Raw genomic sequence first — 15972 nt, 5'->3', positions numbered from 1 at the left:
AACACAAATCCTGCCTGGCAACTTTTATAGCTGCTCAACAGAAAGCACAACGTTCATGTTAATCAAGATCACAGATACACTGATAGAACTTAAATATAAATGTACAATACATAACGAAATACACATTATATCTTTATGAAATATAATGAATTAAGTCAATAAAATTATATATATATATATATATATATATATATATATATATATATATATATATATATATATATATATATATATATATATATATATATATATATATTTTGTCTTAAAAGAGCACCATCCTGTTTCCTGAAAGGCCATGTTAAATCAATGCTGCTAACAGAAAGCTGTGGTCTGGACTGTGGCACACGGGTCTGTAGCAGGAGATTGATGAGCAGTGACTGCTAATGACTTCTGCTCATGCTGAGAGGAGCTTGTTCCTTATTCTGAGAGTGGCTGTCAGCTCAGCATGACACCTGTACACTTCCAAATACAATGTGTTCCTCTCCCCATGCCAAAGGTTACTGCATATTAATATTCATTAAGTACCACCAGGAATCATTAGACAATCATCTTACAACAATGAACTCTGAATATTATAGTTTTGCTTTAAAGGACATGATGAGAGGAAGGATTTTCTGAAACCAGGCTGCAGAAGCAGGTTAATCTGTATATGATGTCAGAACCATGATGAAATTAAAGGGTTTGTTCACTCAAAAATGAAAATTTTTACATTTTATTTATTACTCACCCTCATGTCGTTCCACATCCCTAAAGACCTTCATTCAAATGCAAATATTTTTTATAAAATCTGATGGCTCAGTAAGGCCTGCATTTCCAGTAAGATCATTTCCTTTTTCAATGCCCAGAAAGCTACAAAAATTACAGTTGTTCAACCTTTTCGTGCACCAATAAAAAAATAGCGACTTTATTCAACAATATCTAGTGATGGGCGATTTCAAAACACTGCTTCATGAAGCTTCGAAGATTTACAAATTTTTTGTTTCGAATCAGTGGTTCAGAGCACCAAAATCATGTGATTTCAGTAAACGAGCCTTCATTATGTCACAAGTGTTTCAAAATTCCAATAGTTCACGTGACTTTGGCAGTTTGATACAATTTGGCAATTTGTGTAGAAGTAATTAACGGAATTTTTCATTTTTGGGTGAACTAACCCTTTAAGGCTGTGTGAGTGTGTAAGTGTGTGTGTCTGTCAATCATGTCTAGATGAGCCTGTTTATCACATCACTCTCATGAGACAAAAAGCAATACTGCGGCAAACAGCCATGCTGAGTTCAATAACAATATGCAATTAGTTTAGAACTAAAACAGCTTTCTTTTTGGAAAAAAGGCAATAATTTGAGGCAATAATTCCTATTGTTTGGGTTTTTCATTTCTTTAAATGACTTCCATTTAAAAATAACAATGTGAATTAATCCAATGATTCCTCCCTCTAACTTGTATTACTATGGCAACACCACAAGCCAGAACCCATCAAGAGTGCTGAAAAGAATTTTTCAACCACACAACGAACACTTGACTGTGTGAAAATTGCCCGCCAGTCAGATGAAAACAAAAAATAACAAACCAAAGCCAAAAATGTGGCTTATTTTATTCTTATGGCATTTTTTTTTTTCTTGTATATTTTCAATTTGTGGATGTCTGTTCCAGACTTTCCTCTTAGGCTTAAAATATTAAACATAATAAGCAAGATCTAATAAGGTAAATATTACTCCTCCAAACCGACTACTTTAATTCCTAATGAATTATTCACTCTGTCCTTGCAGCTATGTGCTCTGAAAGAGACGGCGAGAGCAGAAGAGAGAGCAAACTGCATTGAACAGGAAGGGGAACGTTTAGAAAACCTTCATTTCACATTCAGACCAGCAGAACACTTGCCACCTCAGGCTGAGCCGAGAACTGATCCATTTCCATCAGACCAGGGCGGATCTGGACAAAGGAAGAAGATGTGAGGAGAGAGACTGACAGATGGGGTAAGAGGGCTGTGACACTAGATTGGCCGGTGATTGCGGTGTGCCGTACGGTCTGTGCTGTCTTTTTTATACCTGCATCTGTATTCAGCACACAACCTACTAAACACAGCAAATGGGGCTTCAGAAGACTGACAGGACGGAGTCTGCCACCACACGGAGCTCAATTACCCTCAGAACGGGGCGACGTCTCCAGAGTCTTCTTCACCGAGATGCTCTGTCTCCTTCGCTTCAGTTATCGCTCTCTATGTCCTTTCCTGTATGCTTTTGGTTCAGTTCTTTCTATTTTTAACACACACCACATTCTTTGACTTAATAATCACATTTGTTTTAAATATAAATATATTCAGATATCTTTAGTGAGAACACAACACAATCAAAATGCATTTAAAGTCATTAAATCAAAATGGACAATTCTTAATTTTTTAATGGAATATTGCAGTATTTATTATAAATGATTTACCCGTGCACATCATTATTTTTTTTTCATTCATGTGTCCTCGTAATTTAATGAAAATAACTTCCCCTCCCTCTTGCACAAACATCTCCTCTATGTGATGATGGTAGGGCGTGACATTCTGTTAGTCGCATGAGATCGACCAATAGCAAATCGCAACCATTCAATCACTTCCCCATGGACAAAATCAAGTCCTGTCCTAAATTTGTTCTTGTTCGAGAAGCGTTTCACTTCGATATACATCACAATAGAGAAGAAAAAATCATTGCAACTTAGGTTTAACCCTTAAATGCATACCTCGGGTCTTTTGTGACCTGGGACGTCATTCACTACCCTCCTCCTCGTTCATTTTTTAAAGTTAGACATCAACCTTTGTGGTATTCCTCAATCAATTCATTATAAAGAATATAACAAGAAAAAAATCATAAAATAATAAAAGAATGTCTATTTTTGTATTCATTTTTTGTAAAAATTGTATAGGGTCGCAAACGACCCGAGGTGTGTATCAGTGTACATATATTTTTCTGCACAACAATAATTGAATCTTAGATGACGGAATAAGCGCGATTCACCTTTATTCCACAAGGTGGCAGTGTCTGATACACAATGCTGAAGTGACAATTCATTTAGACAGAAAACGAAATAATAATAACAACATGAAATGGCTGCAGAGTAAGTACTGAACGCAATGAAATATGACTGTAACTGTTACAGGATGGATCTGGTGAAGCTGTTAGCGATAGAAATATTGATTTTGAAGATGTTGAAAATGGAATAGTTTTGAGAATACGTTTGAGATCGCGAATGGGCATATTCGTGACCTGAAACATAAAACTAGCCTATTATTTGCTGAATGTACTGGGAAATGAGCTCTGACGAGGACAGTGGTGATGGCATAAAACATCTGCTCAGAATGAGCCCTTTCAAGCTCCAAAAGGTAACAAAATATGCTTTATTTTATTCTTCTGTAATTGTTACTCTAATATCAGAGGAGTTTTATATTATCGCGACAGGTAGAGATCCTTCCATGTTAGATATTGATCCGGGTCGATAAAGACCCGAATATGTAAGAATGATTGGCGAAACAGTCATGCATTTAAGGGTTAATGCAGACTTTAGGCTAAAGTGTGTAAATTCTGCAGCATTAACTGCAACAAACCAGTTTTGAAGAATTATTATCTAGTACAGTCATGAAACTCTAGATGGTGCAAGCTGATCGGTCCTTTACATGCAGTCTGCAATCAATCACATCACATGGTACAAGCTGAAGCCTCTGCTGATTCTGCAGCCAATGAGATTGCTTGCTCAAAATTTGAATAGTCTGGTTCATTGTTTTCTGTAAGCTAGTTTCCTCAGAAACCCTCCATCTTCCCTAGCTCCACCTGCCTAGATCTGCTGCGAGATTTATTTATGTTCATTTATGCAGCAGCAGCAGCATGTCTTACATGCTCACGGCAGCTTGTCTGTGTATCTATTAGCAGTACTGGCAGCAGCAATAATAAACAGCAGCAGCATAGCAGATCTAGTCCGCCAAGACCAAATACATTAAAGCAGTGGTTCCCAAACTGGGGTACGCGTACCCCTGGGGGTACGTGAGGTGACAAAATGCTGAGTAGTTAATTTAATTCTACCTTAAAATAATATTAAAACCGAGCATTTATTTCTAACTGCCAAAATGTCGTAAATACAATACATTTAATCAAATTACCTCATCATTTGCAGTCAAAAATGACTGTATCCACAGAAGCAGCATTCATATGATTGCCTTAAATTGCGCTAAATTACTGTCATTCTCGACAATGCACCTTTGTAAAAGTGGGGATTTAGCACTTACTCACATAAAGAACAAATATAGACACAGATAATGGATTAATTTCGATTTAAAACTCAAACTTTCTCCGGTACAAAAACATACCTTGTGTGAGTTCTTGTATTTAATGATGATAACGAGCAAGAACGCAATTGTTCCCAAATATCCACATGACTGCAAATGTGACATTATTATACAACAGGTCAAAAAACAAAACATACATTTTAAACACAGTACTGTCAGTATTTACTCTATTTTGCAATGAAATAATAGTTCTGACGAAAAAAACCACAGCAGAACTACAACACACGTCTGTGTTTCACGAACAATTCTGCGGCTTTGAACAAAGAGTTTGACATGAGAGTCAATGATTCAATGATTCATTCACAGCCACTTGCTTCGTTTCTGAATGAATGACTTGATGACTCACTCATAAAAACAGAGACTTGCTGCCACCTACTGGCAGTTTTAGTTTAATATTTAAAAGTTTTACTTCATTTTACCATCATTGCATTTTTCTATATTGATTTTTTTTATTTTAATCATTTATTTTATAAAGTTATTCATAAAAGTAAAAAAAAAAATGCACTGGAAAATCAATTTAGGGGGCAAATATTGTCCCTTAATAGTAATGGCGTGACTGCAGTCGAAGTGGAAGAGAGGGGAAGGATGTTAATCCCTTCAGGGGGTACTCCAAGCTAAAAAGTTTGGGAACCACTGCATTAAAGGATTAGTTAACTTTCAAATGAAAATTACCCCAAGCTTTACTCACCCTCAAGCCATCCTAGGTGTATATCTTCTTTCTGATGAACACAATCGGAGATATATTAATACATAGGCTGACGCATCCGAGCTTTATAATGGCAGTGAGCGGGATTCCATATTCAACTTACGAAAAAAGCTGGTGGAAGCTGGTGGTCTGGCGGAAGCTAAATATTTTACTTCATAACTTGTTAAATATGGATTATTTTTTTACACAAATGCATCGCTTCGCTTCAGAAGGCCTTTATTAACCCCCTGGAGCCGTGTGGAGTACGATTATGATGGATGGATGTGGATGGAAGCATTCTTCAGCTCATACTCGTTGATCCCGCTCACTGTTATTATAAAGCTTGGAATGCGTCAGAATATTTATAATTTTTCTCCAATTGTGTTCATCAGAAAGAAGAAAGTCATATACACCTAGGATGGGCTGAGGGTGAGTAAAGCTTGGGGTAATTTTCATTTGAAACTGAACTAATCCTTTAAAATTGCCATATTCGTTAACATGCTAAACTATTTTGAGAGTTGTCATGAACTGAACTGGAGTTTCCAAACAGGTTTTTCTGTGTGTCACTGGTTGGACAAGCATATAGTCTCGCCCAAAACTAATGCCCATTGTTTGAGCCATAACAGTCCTTTTTTTTTTTCATTCCCATTACTGTTCGCCCCCTGAAGTTTACCTACATTTTTAATTATTTCAAGTATCTTGCATCAAAAACCATGTAACCTTTTTACAACTATTTAACCCTCTTGCTGCACATCAGAATTAAAATACTTGTAAGTATTAGCTTTTAATACCATGCTGTGCCTTTAAGAGGTTTCATATGCAAATAAACCCTTTAATGATTGGCTAAGATCTTTGATTCTAAAATGAGTAACCCTTGAAAGTTGAATATACAAGTGTGGGTGTCATATGTTAGTTTACCCAGAAATGTAAATTCTGTCATTAATTACTCACCTTCATGTCGTTCCACACCCATAAGACCTTCTTCAGAACACAAATTAAGATATTTTTTACATGTAATGCTGATGCAGGAGCCGGCCAATTATGAGTCAGCATTCTGACGTAAAACCTGAAAGCGCTCGACGTAAACAGCGTAAGAGAATGAGATGTAAGAGATTTGTTTTTGCACACAAAATGTATTCTCGTCGCTTCATAATATTAAGTTTGAACCAATTCAGTCACGTCGATCATTTTAACGATGTCTTCTGGACCTTGAAAGTGGTGGTTAAATTGCTGTCTATAAATATCTTAATTTGTGTTCCAAAGATGAACAAAGGTCTTACGGGTGTGGAACAACATGAGGGTGAGTAATTAATGACAGAATTTTCATTTTTGGGTGAACTAACCCTTTAATGTGCTCATGGCTGAGATGTCAATTCCAGGCCAATTTTTGAAAGATTTTAAAAGATCAGGGAAAATCCTGTAAGGTAATAAATAACATTAACTTTTACAAATGAATCTGTTGAATCAGGTTTCATTCACCCATTCATCTCTTTCAGTCTGGAGTCAAAGACCTTTTGATTTTAAAACAGCCTGCAATTTGTCTCTCTCTCACTTTTCCTTCCGACTCTCGCCCTCCTAGTGACAGGTGCCTGGATGTGTTAATGGAGGTACCGATGATGGTGTGTGTGCACATGACACAAAGAAGAGTGTTTGTGAAGAAAAATGAAAGGATAGATTTTTACACCTGCTGTTTCTTAAAGGAAAAATATCATAAAAATTCCATCCGTCTTGTACGCTACATCCAAATCTTCTGGAGTCATATGATAGTTTTATGTGAGATACAGACCGAAATTTCACTGTTCCACTTCATAAAACTTGCCACGCATACAGAGAACTATCATTAAGTTCAAGTCAGCTAGGAGGATATTATCCGGAATAAATACAACAAAAATACACATTTATTTGCCTGCATAAATAAAAGTCCCATCAATGTCCATACGAGCACACGGAAATGAGTATCCACGGAAAGCAATCTGTTCCGAAGTGTCTCATTCATATTAATGCTCAATATAAAGAATCACACCCCCTGCCAGGCGATTCAGATGAGGATATGAAACAGCCGAACAAAAGCGTCTGTTTTTCTTTCTGTATGTGTGTGTGTGTGTGTGTGTGTGTGTGTGTGTGCGCACAATCTGAAAGCCAGATGAATTTTTAATGCATCGGTCAGATCCACATCCTCTTCCTTTAACAGGAAGCAGAAATCAACTTAATTTATACTGCTTGTAATGTTTATCTCCTTGCTTATTCAGAAAATAAAAATATACACTGTTATCAGTGTAATATATAATTTTTTTTTTAAATATTTTCATTTTATATATATATATATATATATATATATATATATATATATATATACACATATATATTTAAAAAATAAAAAAAATATTTAAAAAAATTATATATTACACTGATAACAGTGTAATATATAATTGTTTTTTAAATATTTTCATTTTATATATATATATATATATATATATATATATATATATATATATATATATATATATATATATATATATATGTACACACATATACACATTCATTTATTTTTGTCCTAATTCTTAAAATATCATTTATACATTATGGATTAAGATGATATGGAAATAATTTATAAAATACTGATTTTTTTAAGAAATGTATATAACAATATAAAAATTATATTATATTATATTATATTATATTATATTATATTATATTATATTATATTATATTATATTATATTATATTATATTATATTATATTATATGTTCAAATAATATTTAACAACCAGAAAAAAATTACACTTGTTTTTGAGATTTTAGTCTATAATGAATGTATGTACATTATGAATATATTATGTTATTAATTAAATACTCTATACAGAATGTAAAATACATTTTAGTTGAGCCAAGACCTGTCACCAATCATTTAAAATTCCAGTGCTTATAATCTCATTTGTTTGGTGAAATCATGTTTATTGGATGTGATTGTGCACATATAAGCTTCAATGACTGATCCTAATTCATATCTAATACTCTAAAACATCATTATCACTGCTTAAATCCAACCACATTCCATTGTTTGCCTTGGATATGGCATACGGCACTACATGAATTAAATCAATTGATTCCCAAGTGGGCTGGACTGGCTAGGCAAGATCTCAGTAATGCCTCGTCAGCAAAGTGAACATGTTTGAGTGGTGTGGTGTGTGTGTGTGTGTGTGTGTGTCAAGGACAGCATCTTTTGTTGAAGGACAACGTTGACTCCCCTTCAGCAATTCTGACTAAACTGGGTGAGGACAGGAAAACCAAATGTGAAATTTAAAGAGGGAATATACCTTGACATAACCAGAGGAGTTCCCAAACACTTCCAGAATGTACATTTGATTTAAATACTCACAGGGATAGGACTGCAATGCACACATGTGTACACATTTAGCACACTAACTACCCAGAATCCAATGCAAATCTCTCAAATCCCCAACATGTGGCACTTTACCATGTCTAAAAGCATCTGTTGCAGTCTGCATTTCCCACAAGGCTCCAGTGACCTTTCAACAGCGCAAAACATGCAGCTCCTAATGGCATACACCAAATCTGACATTTACACAAGCCTGACTGCTGATAAAAAAAAAAAACCTAATGGTTTTCATGCCCAAAAGGCAGAAGGTATCGACCAAAGAATGGCTTTGAAATGTGCTTTTTGAAGTAAACTTTTATTTGAAACTATTTTCACTAAACGCACATATCTAGATTTCAAACTTTTTAAACCAACGGCAACTTTTTCAACTTCAAATTATTCGGAGACCCACTTGCATAAAGAATTTAGGCATTTTTTTGTAGACCACCTAGCTGTTTGAGATGAGATATCAGTAAGCCAGTGTAATCTAACAAACAGTAAGAAGGACACCTTGGGTGAAGCCAGGAAGAAGGCGCCGGGCAGTCTAGGAGATTGATGGGAAGGCAAAAAGCATGATGTGATACATTTTTGATACTTTGGCAGGTCTGTGGCTGGTTATCGGATTCAGATCAGTGCTCTCTCAAAGCCTGTGGCTGTATGATACACATCTTTATTAGAAAATGCATTAGTGGGCACCTCCATTAAAGCAGCAGATATCCCATCATTCAATATCAATGTTGTTTGAAGATAACTGATGCTGACATCAAATCAGATGTCATAATCTCAGTGTACTATGCTTGAATGAAGTCATGCATTAGTGCAATTGGTTTGTGAGATTTCCATTCATATTAATGTGAATAGCATATGCTTAGAATGTTGAATCATTATACAATGGTTAGTTGGTCCTCTAATTTAATATGAATCTCCAATTAGCCGATTCATTCATAAACACTTCATTGAAGAACAAAAGCGAATGTATTTATGATTGAGCCATTGAATCATTAACTCAAACGATTAGTTCATGAATACTGATTAATTCAGGAACAAAACAAATGACTGTCTTTATGGAGTGAGTCATTGAATCATTAACTCAACTAATTCGTTCAATACACTGATACATTCAGGAACAAAAAAGTGACTGTCTTTATGAGTGAGTCACTGAATCATTAACACAACCAATTCATTCAAAACACTGATTCATTTAGAAACAAAGCAAATTAATATCTTTATTAGTGAGTCTGTGAATCAATAAAACAAGTCTTTATGAATAAGTCATTAAATGATTCATTCAGTCGATTCGCTGATAAAAAAAGGAATGAATAAGTGACTATTTATGAGAAATTCACTAAATCATTTACTCAACTTATTTGTTCAAAAATATTGATTAATTCAGGAATAAAGCTTGTGACTGTATTTGGAAAGATTCACTGAATCATTCTCTCAGCTGATTAAACATTGGACAAAAACATTGATTCATGACTCCTTTAATTAGTGAGTCATAGAATCATTCATTTAACCATTTTGTTCAAAAACAAGATTAATTCAGTCATCTATATCACACTTACAACTGTACTAATTGCTCATGAGGTTTTGCTTAATTAACTTCCTGAGGTCCGAAAACACGCCGGCGCGTTTTGCAGGATTTTTTTCACATTGCAGCAAAACAGACTTAAAATACTCCGACATTTCTTGTCATAGAGACATAAGTAATATATCAATTGAAACTATAGAATGTCTTCTTTTATTTGTGTACACTCAGAGAAAAAACACAATGTTGTGCTTTTTGTAAAATAAAGAAAACTAACATGATGCATGATCTCTCCTCTCCCTCTGAACGAAGTCCAATCTGATAGTTCTCAGAAAATGAACTGTAACTTATGAATACTAATGACAAAAAAATGACACTTATGTCTAAAGAAACGTTGAAATGTCATGTTTTAAATCGTGCAAGTCAAATCGAAAACAAACATTCTGCGTTTATGTAATCTGTATAAAAAGTGAGCCATGTCAGAAGTCCGAGATTCAGCTCATTACCCGCCAATGCGGCCACGCCCACGGAGTCAGCGCTATTCAGAGGAAATTCAGAGGCAATACATGTATACATCATCTCAATCGTGTATTTATTGTCTTGAAAAGTGTTTATTTGGATGTTAAAGCCATGGTTAGCGATCTCTAGAAGACATGCCGTTAGTTCCTAGTTCCTTTTCTTCTTTATATGAATTTGTGGCCTAAAGGTGTACAGAGCACCCTCCGGCTGCAAGTATGAATTGAAAACACAGTATCCAGCACTCATAGTAATGACAATAAATATTACTTCTCAGTATAGAAAATTGACATAAACATATAAGAATCCATCAATATTTCTCCAAATGTGCATGCTTTTAAGCTAAAAGCCTATATGAAATGCCATAGAGGTAACATAATTGTTCAGACACTTTGCATCACAGAAATACATTATATTTTAAAGAATATAATAGAATACCATTATTTTAAATTGTAATAATATTTCACAGTACTGCTGTTTATGATGAGCTGAGACATTATTACAGAGGGTTTTTTTCACAGCCTACCTGACTGAAAGGCCTCATTAATATGCAAGTCATTTCAGGTTATTATTATGCGATTCTTTTGTCTTCTCAGGTGTAAATGGCCCATCATTCATGCAGATTCACGCCTCCATGCATACTGTGTTTCTTGACAAAAAGTGTCTTACAAAAACTAAATCAATATATTGTTTTATATGAAGGAGTAGGCAGCATAATTTTTACATAATTCTGAAGCAAAAACTCTAGTCTACAACCTCCAATAACCAGAAGTCTTGTGAACACAGTTTTAATATACTTTTTTTGGCCTTATTTCAGTGACTTAAGTTTTTTGTTTTTTCAATAACCACACATAAACATTATTCCTTCAAAAATACAAACATGTACATACATGTTCCTCACATATTATTGTAGCCTAGTTTGTGCTGAATACAGTGTAATGACACTTTTGTCATTTATATGTTTATGAACAACTGAAAAAAGCACAAATGTCAGGGCATGTCAAAACTTCTGTAAGCCCCAAATCAGCCCCAGAGGGTTAACTGTAATATTTTACGTAAAGTTTGACATCCTGTTTCAGAGTCACATATGAGGTTAGTCAAACCTACAGCACAGTCACACTTAACATAATTGGTTTAAAACAAATGACTGTGCAGGAGTTCATTACTCTGATTGCTTTTTCCTTTTACTGACTCTATACCACATGGTCCAACATGTCTGAATCAATGCTGCATTGTGCTGTAGTGCTTCCTCAGCCATTTACATACAGATTCACTTCTATACTATACAGATGGTGGTGTATACATTAAATTGAGTGAGTGATTACAATCAAAATGCTGCCAGCAACTCTATCTGAGGCTGCAGACATGGAGTCCATGGATGGAAATTGAATTTTCGAGGTTGAGAGTGACAAATTGAACCCAGGGTTGCATTAAAAACTGGAACAAAATGCAGATTAAAAAAGGATCATTGTAGGAGGGAAGCAGATGACCTCTGACGATGACCCTGCTATTATTCAGCCAGTGTTCTGCCCCTGATTTATATAATGACAGCTCAGTGTAAGGTCTCTTAAGATGGGGGAGATAGACAGGGCCATTAGTAAGCATTGAGCTCATATAGAGAAAACATAATGTCAGAGAATGGAGTAATGGAGTCTTCACAGAAGGATTCAAAGGGATAGTTCAAAAAAAAAAAAAAAAAAAAAAAAGTTTCCCTGGAACACAAAAGAAGATATTTAGAAAAAAAAAAATTGGGGGGACCCCAATGACATCAACTGACAAAAACATTCTTTAGAAGAATATACATGACTGTTCAAGAGTTTGGGTCTGTACAATTTTTAAAGGCCCCGGTATACTTCAAACGAAATCGAAGAAAGAACTGATGTGATGTCATTTTGAACAAAATCAGGCCAAAACGAAGTTCATTTTGTGTTCTTTTTGGAAGTTTGAAACGGCTTGCCAAAGCAAACTTTCTGGAAAATGTAGGGAAAATACCCTAGGAAGTAAAATTAGCTCAAATGAAATATTTAGGGAATTATTAAGAGTTGTTTAGATTACGACCGAGCAACTGATTCGTCCAGCGTTCATTTGCTCAAGCCGTAATAAGCTCTTGTAACAGATATAAATATCCAACAGTCGTGAAAACACAGATTAGAGCAGGTAGCTTGATCACAGTTTAAGACATTAAATCATAAAGCACATAATACAAGACACTTTCTTTTTAAAATCTACAAGAGATTTTATTTATTCTAACACAAACTAATCTAACACAAAGGCACGCACACACACACATTCATACGCGTTGCAGTAAGAAGGGAATGAGACAGAAAGAGTTTTGAAAGAGAGAGAGAGAGAGAGAGAGAGAGAGAGAGAGAGTGATCTGATTAACCGAATTCCTATCAATGCATTTCAAAGATCAGAATGAGCCATGAATCATTCATTTAAATGCACCAGTTCAGTTTTCATCTGGAGGTACTTGCTTGCATTGACTTAAAGGTGAATTTCCCTCGTCGTGCAGAGAGGGGTTTCCCAAGTCGATGATTGGTCCAGATCAGGTCCGTGTGGAACAATGAAGGAAGTCTCTTTGTCGCTGGAGTTGAAGTGGCAAAAGTCGTTGGTTGAACTTTGCGGCGAAACTTAGGACACAAGACTTTCAGCGGTAAAGGAGAATTAAGTAAAAGAAAAGAAAAGTGAGTGAAGGTTGGATGGCTTGAATGAGCGGCTGGTCTGTTCTTCTTGTCACTCCATTGTTCTTGGTACTTGTCTTGGCTTCTTTTCCCAGAACAGAACCAACTCCTTTCTCGTTTACTAACCAACTTCTCTCGTTCACTATCTTGCAATATGATCGTTTAAACTTGTTTGTCACCCCTCTGAGGAGTCTTGGCCAATCAGACATTGTCCTGTTTCAAGAGGGCCTTCCTCTGCCCCCAATAAAACATAAGTGTCACATCCTGTTTCTGCTTCAGCAGAGAGTGCCATTTTAACATAATTGCTGTTAAATGGGATACAATACATTTTAAACAGATTTCATTCAAGTCAGGATATAGGAAAGGGGGAAAGAATCAAATTAAGTCCAAATAAGGCATACTTTCAGTCATTCAGTCAAGAGTTAACACATTTACATGAATTGTGAGTGTTCTAAAGCCTAACTGTTTACAGGTAGTACTTGTGGACACATAATGCAAAATGTATGTAGTTAAAAGATGTGTGATAAGTCCGTTACAATTGTTGGAACAATTTTGAAGCAGATTTATTTGTTCAACAGTCTCTTTGGCTTTCCTGTGAAGTAAGAAAACAAAAGGGTCTGGATTGTCTCTCTGTCTTCTTGGGTGACCCTTTGGTGTGTCGCTTCTGCTATCAGGAAGCATGTGTCGTAAAAGTAATCAGCCTGGCTTTATCTGCAGACGGGCTGGAGCCGGAACCTCAATTCTGAATTAGAATTATGTTTTGAAAGAATCATCTGAATGATTCATTTGTCTGGTTCGTCCACAGTTCCTACAAAAAGTTCGTTCCAGCTGCAAAACACCTTCGTACTACCATTGGTCAGTGACGATAACGTAACAGGAGGTGTGCGCTGAGGCTCCACCTTCACTCGCATGGACCGCGTCTCTGATTCATTTGATCTGTTGAGTTTGTTGAGGTAAGATCTCTGCGGGTGAAAACATGGACAGATTAGATAGCTGCTTTATAGTACAAAATGAAGTTGTGCTTGTAAAAAAAATGAGGCACTAACACTGTTTTTCATGTTTGATATTGTAAAGCTGCTTGATTTTAAGCAATCCATTGAATAAAGTGCTTTATGAATTTTTGTTGTGTTTATTTTGATACTGAGAAGAAAGCGCATGGCACATAATTTACATATTCATCTAAACGTCGCTGTTAGCAGTGTGGGCGGTGTCAGATGTTCGTTTACAGTATAACGCTGGTCACACATTTCGAACTTCGTTTTACCCCTAAACGAAGAACGAAAAAGAAGTTTGTTTGAAGTATACTGGAGCCTTTTTTAATGTTTTTGACTCTTATGCTCTCCAGTGCTTTATTTATTTAAACAAAAATACAGTAAAAACAATAATTTTGTGAAATATTATTACAATTTTAAACAACTGTTTTCTATGTTAGTATATTTCAAATTCTATTTTTTCCTCTGATGCCAAAGCTGAAAGCTTTAACAGCTCGTGCTTCGGTTGCTCAACAACAACAAAGCTGGAGAATCTCACGCAGCCAAAATAACGATTGTCAGTAACGGTGTTCAGCCTTACATTGTTCAAACCGGAGTCAGACACTGATGGAGAGACTCAGGAAGAAGTTACAACTTTTAGAATGAAACTGGATGTTGCTGAATGGTTAGTGGCTAAATTTGCGTAGTTGCTGTGGAGTTGATTCAACTCATCGACTAGCATGTGCCGTTAAAAACCTTTGTACAAATCCAGCATTGAATTGACCCTTATTTGTGAAGCAGTCCGGCGTAATATAACGGCATGTCAACAACACTCTACTACAACAACTCTTCCTCTTCTCTAAAGAAGGCCAACATGGACTCACCCACTTTGGTGTGTGTTCTCGGGGGCAGGGTATATGTAAATTTTAGGGTTAGTGACATCACTAACCCGGGAAGAAGCTCATTGTAGTCCCTACCAGCCGTTTGTTGTAGTCCTTAAACAGAGAATTCTTTAAAAGAAAATATCTCCCTTTGCATTGAACTTTGAGCATTATAACTTTGTAGATGTTGTTTATGCTCAAACAGCAAAATTGAAATCATAATCAACCACCCCTTTAATTTCTTTAAAAAAAGAGAAAAGAACAGCGGTGTAAGTCATACTGGTTTATAACAGCATAATTAAATAATGACAAAATTTTTATTTTTGTGTGAAATATCCAATTAAGCAACTGGCTGATAAGATAGAATAACATAAATTGTCTCATGAAAAATGTTACCTTATTAGACAATATCCAGAAAGAAAGATTCAAGCGGGAAATGCAATATTTACACATTATATTTGAAGATCTATTAAGGAATTGCACTGGTTTAATTAGGGCCCAAACTTCTTTTTCACTATTCTTTCTTCAACTTCTTTTCCTGTCTGTTTGCATTCCGCTCTCGTGCACCGAGCTGCTGTAAACAGATACAGTTCCTCTCCAGTGTTCAAAGCAGTCCGGCAGAACCTGTTTACACAAAATGCCTCCCCCCTTGCCGTCCTTCTCTTCTCCTCAGCGAGCCACTGGAGTCTCTTATCAGAGCTCAGCAGGAGCGTCGATGAGTCCGTAGAGCTCAGAAACGCAGTAAATAACCGCTGATAGCGCAGGTGCTAATGAAGCTGTCTCGGTCTGCAGAAATTGAGACCGTCACAGTTTACATTGTGTATGCAGTTCCAAAACAAGCATGACGAGCCAAAAATGTGACCTTGTGAGGGACACAAATGTATTTACACAAGTTGGATGCTCGAGAGACAGGAATTGTGTTGACTTTACATTAGTATGCTATTCAAATGCAAAGAATTAACAAAAACGCAGCCTTGAATGCTTGAAAGCACCTGTTGTTAGGGAAAACAG

The sequence above is a fragment of the Chanodichthys erythropterus genome, chromosome 24 (genome assembly GCF_024489055.1).
Source record: "Chanodichthys erythropterus isolate Z2021 chromosome 24, ASM2448905v1, whole genome shotgun sequence".
In the NCBI taxonomy this organism is placed as follows: Eukaryota; Metazoa; Chordata; class Actinopteri; order Cypriniformes; family Xenocyprididae; genus Chanodichthys; species Chanodichthys erythropterus.
This window is presented reverse-complemented; position numbering follows the sequence as displayed.